Raw genomic sequence first — 10,467 nt, forward strand, 5'->3', positions numbered from 1 at the left:
TTAAACGTTTCGACCAGGGACTGGTCTTTTTCAAGAGTGATCATACGGTGCACGGACGCATCTTCTTATAGCAGTGAACATGGCACACAGAGGGCTTGAAAAAGAAAAAAGAAAAAATATCAGCAAATAAAGAAGGATAAAAAATTTGAGAAATGAAAAAAAAATAAAATAAATAAAAATCACAGGGAAAAGAGGAACACAGCCGAGAAAGGAAACCCAAACGCCAAGATGGTCCAGCAAAGGCGCCGCTTGAAAGAGGTGAAAGTGGGAGGCGGCCTGGGCGGGCACGCGACAAGTTCGGAAGAGGGAAAAAACGTGGGGGTGGTTAACAAAAGAAGGTAAGTGCCTGCCAATTGTGGGCGTCAGTATGGCTTCTAGCCGCGTCTGTGTGGCCCCGCGCGACTTTAGAAGATAGCACGAGCACGCACAGGTTGCGGCTGGGCTTAAGTGTCTGCGCTTAAGTGTCCGTGTGGTTTGCATATGGTGACCACATGGAAAGGTTCCTCGTTTGCAGGAGTGAAAAAAAAGGAATAAAAGAATAAATAAATACAGAAAATGGCACTGCGATGGCCAAAAGAAACAAAAAAAACACACACACACACACGCAGAGGTGACATGAATGCACAGAATACACAGAATACACACAAAATTGTGTCACTGTTGTAGCATTTTTTAGGAGGAGATATGTGGGGAAATGTATATAAGCCCAAAAATGAAGTTAAAGACAGCGCAGAGTGTTAGAAAGTGTACCAAAAAGACAAATTTCATCCCAGGGAACACCGCTTAGACTTAACACAACAATATTAGAATAAATACAAATACCACGCGAAATAATAGAGGCGAACAAAAATACAGTTCAAGAGTAGAAAAAATGTCCTAAGAAACAAAGTTTACCCAAACGCAGTGATCAGCAACAACCAAACGATAATAATGCGATGAATACACATGAGAGACGAGCGTCACAAAATTCGTGCTTAACCACAACAAGAATAATGTCAGTACCTCAACCAGAAATGAGAGTGTTCGATGCAGAACAAATCGTTACGCAACTGTCATCGTAATGGATTTAAGACACAATATTTTGGATGCAAAATAGTTCACAAGGAAAAGAAAAAAGAAACAAAACATTGCAGGAAGATTTAGCCGGAAAGGCAGGAGAGTTTGCCAGGGCTCTCATTAATACCAGCAGACAAGGTGTTAAATTTTAATATTAGATATGATTCACACGCTTCCCTGTCCTAATGTGTCTGGAAGCCAGATTGCAATATGGTGGCCTTGAACCTTCCAAATGGATGGCCTTTTGTCGTTACGTATTTTGAAAGAGGCAGATCTGGCAGTGATCGTATATGTGCTCTGTGGTTATTTATTCTCAATCGGAAGGAGTTTCAGTTTTCCCAATATACTGAGCACGGCACATACAGCACTCGAGAAGGCAGACTACGTTGCTGGTGTCACAGTTGAAATCTCGAATTTTGAATGAGAAAGACGACGCTGTGCTGTGAGCTTCTGTGACCTTATTTATCATTGGACAGAGTTTGCAGCGCGGTTTATTGCAACGTGTGCACCCTGAGACTACACCGTTGTCTAGTTTCGAGGAGGTTACGGCATCTTTGATATTTTTTGTCCTCCGATATACGACACGGGGGGCTTCGGGAAGCAAGCGCTTCATTTTGTCGCACTGAAGGAGAATGTTGTGATGCTTTCTGAGAATAGGATTAACATTCGGTGCAGATGGAGAGTACGTTAATATCAGATTAGTTGGGTAGTTCGTCTGCTTAGTCTTGGTGCTATCTAGCATTGTACGGCGATCTTGTGCTGCAGCTTTTTCCAAGGCATCGTTGATGATAGACCTCGGGTAGCGCTGTCGGACTAAATCCTTGCGGAGTATCTCACAGTTAGAAGCGAAGTCCTCTTCACGCGAGCAGATACGCTTAAATCTCAGAGCCTGGCTATATGGTATTCCTTTCCTGTAATGTTTTACGTGGCTACTTTCATAGTGCAAGTACTGGTGCCTGTCCGTTGGCTTCCTGAACACGGAGGTGACAAGCTTGTTTTGCGAGATCTGAAGTTTGACGTCCAGAAAGCTGATCGTAGATGTCGAGTAGGTGTGGGAAAAAGAGATGCTTCTGTGAGCATTATTAAAGTTAGCAATGAATTTGAGTAGCTCTTCTTCACCATGGCACCATATAAGAAATATGTCATCTATAAACCTCCTATAAAAAAGGGGTCTGAAGAGACAGCTCTCCAGGTATTCAGTCTCCAGAATGCCCATAAATATATTGGCATAATTAGGACCTACTCTTGTGACCATTGATGTGCCACTTATTTGCACATAGTGGTCGCCATCAATATTAAAGCTATTCATTTCCAGCACCAGATGCAGAAGTGTTTCAAGGGTCGTGCCATCCACTGGTCTTTCCACTTTGGAACCTCTGTAAGCATTAGCGACTGCCCTGATCCCATCCGAGTGGGGTATGTTGGTGTATAGGGACACGACATCGAGGGTAACGAGTATGCTGTTTTCTGGAATGAACAAATCAATTATGTCAGAAAGAAAATGAGTTGTGTCTTTCACAAACGAAGGAAAAGTTGGTGGTATGTCTCTGATTAAGCTGTCGACAAAACTGGAAATTTTTTCTGACGTGGTTCCTATTCCGGAAATAATTGGTCGTCCTGGATTATTTTCTTTATGTATTTTTGGCAAAAGGTAGAACCTACCGGGGATGGGAGACAACGGAAGTAAAGACCTGGCAACTTTATCAGTTATTTTGTTCTCTTTTACGAGGTCTTCTAGTTTGGTTTGGACCAGGTGTTTGAAATGTGAAGTTGGGTCGGAAGCTACACGTTTGTAAAAAGATTGGTTGCTTAGCTGTCGCTCTGCCTCATTCTTGTAGTCTCTGGTATTCATTACGACAATTGCACCACCTTTGTCGGCGGGCTTTATTACTATGTCGGACCGGGGGGCGAGGGACTTCAAGGCAATTTGTTCTTTGTGTGAAAGATTTTTTCGGCAATATGAGCGCCTTTTATATTCGGACAGTATGTCACTGTGCACGGCCTTTATGTAAAGATCGAGACATTTGTCGCGCTGTGGAGGTGGAGTCCAGTGCATAGTTGCAGGAACAGATGGCCCAGCGTGTATGTTCTGAGACTTATTGTCATAGTACTCAAGGAGCCGAAGGCGACGGGCAAAATTGTCCAAATCTTTGTAAAACTGGACCTCATTTAAGTTTCCGCTGGCAGGGCAAAAGCTCAGGCCTTTCGATAAGATGCTCCGCTCTTCGTTGGATAGGTCTGAATCCGAGAGATTAACTATAGAGACACCCTTACATGTTTGTTTACTATCAGAGCCATGTTCACTGTTAGCAGGATCTCCGGCTATGTTTATCATTTCTAGACTCTCGTTAGGAGCAGCAATACCGTCGCGGCTCAGTTTGTTTTGTTTTTTTGGCAAATAATAGGTTACTTTTTTTGGCTTTCAAGTCTTCCAAAGTGCGCATCTCGTTCTCTGTCAGAGAATTACATTCAAAAAATTCTTTTTCTTGTTGCCGCAAGCGATCAAGGCAAGATTCGTTATGTTCTATCACGACATTCAAAAGCCTAATAGATGCGTCATTCAAAATCTCCCTCCATTTTGCCACGTGGCTCGGTGACAGTTCTGACACGGCTGGTTTCACATATATCCTTAAACCCTTTGGTACAACATTATCTCTCTTGTAAGAAGTTAAGGTACTGACGTGGTGCTGATATCTTATTCTTTTTTCAACAATTCTGCGACCCTTTAAAAATGTTCTAGAAGGTTCAGAGCTGGAAAGTTCACCTGGGAGCACACAATGGCGTCAGTTTGAAGCACCCTGGCGGGCAACGTCCGAGAATGACCTGCTACGCAGGTCGTCGCGGCCAGTCGCGGCGCTCCGCTGCTGGCGGCGGTGGAGGGGGAAGGTCCGGACTCGGGCATCTTGGCGTCATATTGCTCGATGGTTCGCACGAAGCGTATATATACAGGGTGTCCCAGCTAAAAGTAACCAAGCTTTAAAAAAAGACGAAGTGTCCTAGCCCCGTGAGACCAACTGAGGGTTGTTGCCAGTCGCGTGTCCTAGTCTGCGGTATTTTTTTATTGTGCAAACGTAATTAATTAGCAGAGACTGATTAGCTAACTTTTTAATTATTGCCTTTAGGAAGAAAGTGTGAATGCAGGAATTGTAGATCCCATAGAAAAATAACCGATTGCGGTGTTCCAACCAAGTACCACTGATACAGCTTCTTTTATTTGCCTTAAAAGAAAGCCCGCGAAATACAAAAAGAACCACGTGATAAGGAAGTAGTTTCAGCGCTCCCAAACGACCGGTCAAGCAACGACATCTGCTTATGTTTGCAACGCTGCCCCGAACAGGGTTCGGCGTTTTGAGGTGGTGGCGAGATATGCGTCATGAAAAGTAAGCGGGCGCTGCTTTTCAAGGAAGTGAAGCGCGGCTCGCATGGAGCGCTTTTTCACGCGAAACCTCGCCTCGAGTGATAAGCATGTGGCCGTGCCGCCGAACTTGCTCCGCCACGCGCTGAAGGAGCGGTCGCCCTAGCGCCCATGCGAGAGTTGCTGGCGTATATCTCGCAACCATCGCAAAACGCCGAACCCCGTTCGGAACAGCGTTGCAAAGATAAGCGAATGTCGTTGTTTGATCGGTCGTCTGGGAGCGCTGAAATTGCTTCGCTATCACGTGGTTCTTTTTGTATTTCGCGGGCTTTCTTTTAAGGCAAATAAAAGAAGCTGTATCAGTGGTACTTGGTTGGAAACACCGCAACCGGTTATTTTTCTATGGGATCTACAATTCCTGCATTGGCACTTTCTTCCAAAAGGCAATAATTAAAAAGTTAGCTAATCAGTCTCTGCTAATTAATTACGTTTGCACAATGAAAAAAATACCGCAGACTAGGACACGCGACTGGCAACAACCCTCAGTTGGTCTCACGGGGCTAGGACACTTCGTCTTTTTTAAAAGCTTGATTACTTTTAGCTGGGACACCCTGTATATATATATATATATATATATGTAGATATATATATATGTCCAAAATTAGTTTTTGGCAGCTGATTGATTAATATAAGTTAAAGCCACCAGAAATTGAAAAACATAAGATTTAATTCAGGACGTTTCGGCTGGAGGACCAGCCTTTCGAGGACCAGCCTCGAAAAAGGCTGGTCCTTCAGCCGAAACGTCGTGAATTAAATCTTTTGTTTTTAAATTTCTAGTGACTTTATCTTATATATATATATATATATATATATATATATATATATATATATATATATATATATATTGTAATGGGTTTTTCGGGCACAGAACACAAAGCAATAAGCGCAGAACGGCGTTCACCGACAGTAAGCGGTTACAACAGCACCAACAGGAGGCACGCGCTCGCCAAAAGCAGTCCCGCTGCCTCGCGGGCACTTCGTCATTCCGGCGAAGGAGGAGCCATCCTGGCGACTCACGGCGTGGTACACCTCACGGGTTCGTGGTAAGGCTTGAGACGGCTGATGTGAACGGTTTCACGGCCACGGCGGCGGTGGTCAGAGGAGGGTGTCAACGGTTCCACAACGTAGTTCACGGGGGAACTCTGGCAGACAACACGGTAGGGCCGTGATATTTGGTGAGAAACTTGGACGACAGGCCACGAGGACCAGAAGGGACCCATAGCCAAACAAGGGAGCCGGCAGGTAGGCGGGTAAAGGGTTGACTTGAATCACGGTGTTCTTTCTGAAGATGTTGATCGTGGGACGTGAGAGATCTGGTTAGTTGGCGGCATTTTTCGGCATATTGGGCTATTTCAGAAGCAGGCGAGCAGGCAGAGGCATCAGGATGGTAGGGGAGGCAGGTAGGTTCGCGTCCATAAAGAAGGAAGAATGGCGAAAACCCAGTAGTAGACTGGACAGCGGCATTATAGGCGTATGTCAGAAATGGGAGTACGAGGTCCCAGTTGGAGTGGTCGGGAGTGACAAACATGGTGAGCATGTCACCGAGCGTCCGGTTAAACCTTTCGGTCAGCCCATTCGTCTGAGGATGGTACGCCGTGCTTGTTCTGTGAACTACGCGGCATTCTTGTAGGAGCGCCTGGACAACATCTGATAAAAATACGCGGCCACGGTCGCTAAGAAGCTCGCGAGGAGCACCGTGGCGAAGAACGAGATTGCGCAGAATGAAAAAAGCTACGTCTCTGGCTATAGCCGCCGAAAGAGCGGACGTCTCGGCATAGCGCGTAAGATGGTCGACGGCGACGACAATCCAGCGGTGACCAGAAGTAGAAGGCGGCAGAGGCCCATAAAGGTCGATGCCTACACGATCAAACGGACGTGCAGGGCAAGGTAAAGGCTGCAATGGTCCAGAAAGGCGCTGCGATGGTGACTTGCGGCGTTGGCAGTCGAGGCATGAGCGAATGTACACTGTAAACACAAATAAGCCCAAATAGGAATATAAATGGCTAGTGTCCGCTTTTAAACTCCTTATTGAAAATTGCGCAATCGACTTTAAGTAGTAAAAGAGAGGAAATCCTCCTTTTTTACTGCCGTCGCGAAATCGAGGAGTAAAATAAAGCATTTACATGATTTTACTACTTTTCCAAGAAGGAGTATGTCGGCTTCAATACTCCTTCAGGCCCTTTATGCACTCCTTAGTGTCTGCCCGCCGCCTAGTGGCAGCTGCCGGTTCGCTGCACTTGCAGGTGACGACGCCGGCTCTGTCGTCGCTGCCTGCTCACCTGTGCTTTTGCTGCTTCACGCACGTTTGTCATGTTACAAGACACCGGACCGCCGCAACCTCGCGCACCAATGTGCGCCACAGACAGTGCCTGTGAAGCCCCCAGTGTATTCGGAGAACGCTTGGTGTTGCACCGCCTGCGACGGCAGTCTGCGAGAGGCTTAGCCAGCCGAGCTCAGCCGAGCCAACATGGCGGTGTGTGACGCGTCGACCTCACCGAAGCCGCCAGTTTGCCACCCGCTCCTTTTCGCGCTCTTGTCGTGACGTAAGACTGGACATCATCGACCTTAGCAGCAACGTGCTGCAATGAACGTGTCACTCAAGCCAGCAATATGTGCAGAAGCAGCGGCTAGTCATTCATTGTCTACGCAGCATACAAGTGTTGGCTGTTGCCGTTTCGCCGCGCCGACATGGCGATGTGTGTGTGACGCGCCAGTTTTCTCGACATCGTCGGCCCCTCGTTCTTTCGCTGTATTGCAAGAATACTAAAGACCGGATTATCATCGTCGTGTGTTCTGGTAAGCAGTATTAAACTCTCCTTTGATGCCATAGACGCGCATGCACTTAACGCCGCTCCCTTTTCAGTGTGCGTAGACTTGCTGTGAACCACGGGTGCGCCGAGATGAAAGGCTTAACGAGAACAGCAAAACAGCAAAGGCTTCATTGTGGTCCGGTGGAGCCAACTCACACAGCAGGCATGAAGTAAGTATCTGAGAAATTTGTTGTTGCATGCGGCTGAAAAAAAGAGTGTGGCACTGCAGTCGTGGCTGTTACGCTAACATGTACAGCTGGAAGTACGGTCAGTTCTTCTAGGGACCAAATTTTCTTCATGCGTTCACGCCCCATGAATATGGAAAAGCTGTACAGGCAATGACAGGTGAAAATGCACAGCCTTGGGGTCTGTGAATTTTTGTCACGTTATTACGAACAGTGCTGAGAACCGTGACCTAATCGGTTGCTTCCTTTCCTGTGTTTTAAGAGGGCCTTGTTATGCAAACAATGCAAGCGATTTTATTCTTTTCAGTCATAGCACAGGACATGGCGACGCCTTAGCGCTCACGGAGATTAGCTAAACTGTTACATTTTCCTAGTTGGCGGCATCTTAACGTTGCAGCGATTTTCGGCAGCGGACATGAGGTTTAAACCATACTGAACGCTGCCTTTTCTGGATGGTTAGGCGTCTAGTTCCAAAATGTGGCATCTTGTAAGCTCTTCGCATTTGAAAAATTTTAAAAGAAGTTTCCACTTCGCGTGCAGTTTCCGAACACATTCCATTGAAACTCGTGGAGGCAAGCGTTCCGGTTCAGACTGCTGATCCCAGGAAGGCAGCGAAAGAAAAAGAATAAAGCTTACGCCAGTGTACGAGATCCCCTGCTCGTGCTGGACGTAGTACATTGGCGAAAGCAAGCATTTCCCAGAAAAACTGAAGCAGCACAAAGCGGACGCCAAACAAATGAACAAGGAAGGAAGCGCGGGTTGACAAGACTGACTTCGAGGGAACTATCCTTGCATCAACTGTCTACGATCAGTGACCCGGCGGATGACTAACCGAAGGCTTAAAAAAGGCAAGCTGTGACTCACTCGCAGTCACACCTGCTGAAAGAACCAAGAAGATTCCCAAACATGTTTTTTTTTTCTGGTTGGCGTTCTTTCCCAAAAGTATATTCCTTTCCCAGCCATAGACCTGTGTAGAATGTTTTCTTTTGAACCCTGGCCACGAATGTGAGGGCAAAGCTTAACAGAAGACAGGTGGCGGCGGGAGGGTGGGTCTGGTGGTAGCTTTCTATTCGTAACAATGCCTGCTATGTCAGTCACCCTTGCCCTGCCTTTGGCCTATACACAGAATGAGGACGTCCTGAAAATGTGTAGCTGCGGGCTCTCCCATCAAGGAAATTGCATGTAAGCTTCCGCTGCGTGTATGCAAAGCGCTGTCTTTTGTTTGCATGTTTTGATTTCAGTAATTGCTTCTGATATGGTGCCTGAAAAGCATGAGGAACCTCTGACAAGTAAAAAAAAATTATATCTCAAGGCCTCTTTCGGTGCAGGAACGCAGCCAAAGGCAGCGCGAATGCGCAAGTGCCTCAGTAAGACCATTTTATTTTTTTTCTGTTTTATGCTTTGCGGAAAAAATGTTCCCTATTGATGCTGCTTCCCATTCGCCGTATTGCCTTAACGTTTACGAAAGCGGCTCTCTGGAATTTGTGATTCCCTGAAAACCGCGTTTAGCCGCTGTCATCCGACAGCGTACAGGTATGTATTAGCTAGTTGATTACCTACTATGTTCTGCTAGCTAATCTTTTGTCATGAAAAACGTTTAAACTTCAATAATACCTACTTTATTGAAAAGTGCACTCTGAACGGCTTTGGGACGTTGACTTCTACACTTGAAGCACGTCATACTTCAAGCTTAGAGGTGCAATTCCACTGATGAATTTGTTTTTCTAATCTTTCTTTCAGAAGGAGCCTGTATGTTGACAGCGAAGCATTTCAAGGTTCCCTCCTTGATTTCAAGTGTGGCATCTCTATTTTCATTCCTTTGGGTATTTAAATTATGTACCCAAAGACAGCGTGGGTTAAGGCACTCTTCTTTTCTACAGGGGCCAAGACGTTGGTTCTCTGTAACCGTCGAAAGCAAGCTGCCGAACACATGTCTCAAATGTTTTGTACCCAATAAAATATTGTTTGAAATAAATCACTGGAAGTTCATCGACGCATTTATCCTGGAATATCAAGCTCTAAAATGAGCCTTCCATACGAATGCTTCATTTCAAATCGGCTTCCGCATCAAGTGAAGTAATATACTCATCTGGGAATCATAAATGTAACCCTATAGTAAGAAAAATTTCTCCAAAAATTTCCTGTCAAAACTACTTAAAAGGAACAGGCACGTACTCCTGAAATGTACTATAAAAGTAGCTGCAAAGGAGTATATAATACTTCTATTAATTGCCATGCTAACTCCTTTGTGATCACAACTTTACTCCTAAATAAACTCCCGTCTGCAGAGCGGTAACACTTTACTCCTTCTAGCACTCCGAAAGTATCCCTTCAAGCAGAGGAGTAGACGATATACTCCTATTTTGAGGAGTATAAAAAACCCTTTTCGGGAGTGCGCTACGCAATGAGCCATTTACTCCTATCCCGGTGTTTTTCGGTTTGCAGTGTACATACTTTCGTAGAAAGGTGTACATGCCGCGGCAGTAGTACCGGTGCCGAAGTCGCGTGTATGTTTTTAAGAGACCAGCATGAGCGTTCTGGGGTTCGGCATGAAAAGATGCGACGACTTGAGTGCGTAAATGGCGAGGTATTACAAGTAGCCATCTTCGACCATCTGGCATGTAATTCCGGCGATAAACAAGACCGTCTTGCAGAGTGAAGTGGCAGTCTTGACGACGAAGGGAGCGGGAGGGCGCTGGTGTAGTGCGGCCGTAAGGGAGATGCACGAGAGAGGTTATCCAGGCGTCTTTGCGCTGCTCCAGATGCATGTTTGGAAGGCGTAACGAAGAGAGCACGGGGTCAGTGCTAGAGAGGCTCACATCGTCGGCAAGTAGCGGTGACCGGGAGAGGGCGTCGGTGTCAGAGTGCTTGCGTCCGGAACGGTAGATGACTCGGACGTCATACTCCTGAAGTCGCAGAGCCCAACGACCAAGTCGGCCTGATGGATCCTTCAAGGACGACAGCCAGCATAAAGCATGGTGGTCGGTGACTACGTCGAATG

At 46.2% G+C, this 10,467-nt stretch overlaps 1 long non-coding RNA gene across 1 annotated transcript; it reads left to right on the forward strand.

Annotated features, from left to right (window-relative positions):
• The first annotated feature begins 7,197 nt into the window (after positions 1 to 7,197).
• On the forward strand, positions 7,198 to 9,444 carry LOC149361144 (uncharacterized). Its single transcript, XR_016288379.1, has 2 exons — positions 7,198 to 7,451; positions 9,207 to 9,444. It is a non-coding gene; the product is annotated as an uncharacterized LOC149361144 (long non-coding RNA).
• Positions 9,445 to 10,467: the final 1,023 nt, after the last annotated feature.

Source organism: Amblyomma mixtum, chromosome 2 (genome assembly GCF_055824585.1).
Source record: "Amblyomma mixtum isolate Tamu chromosome 2, ASM5582458v1, whole genome shotgun sequence".
Classification (NCBI taxonomy): Eukaryota; Metazoa; Arthropoda; class Arachnida; order Ixodida; family Ixodidae; genus Amblyomma; species Amblyomma mixtum.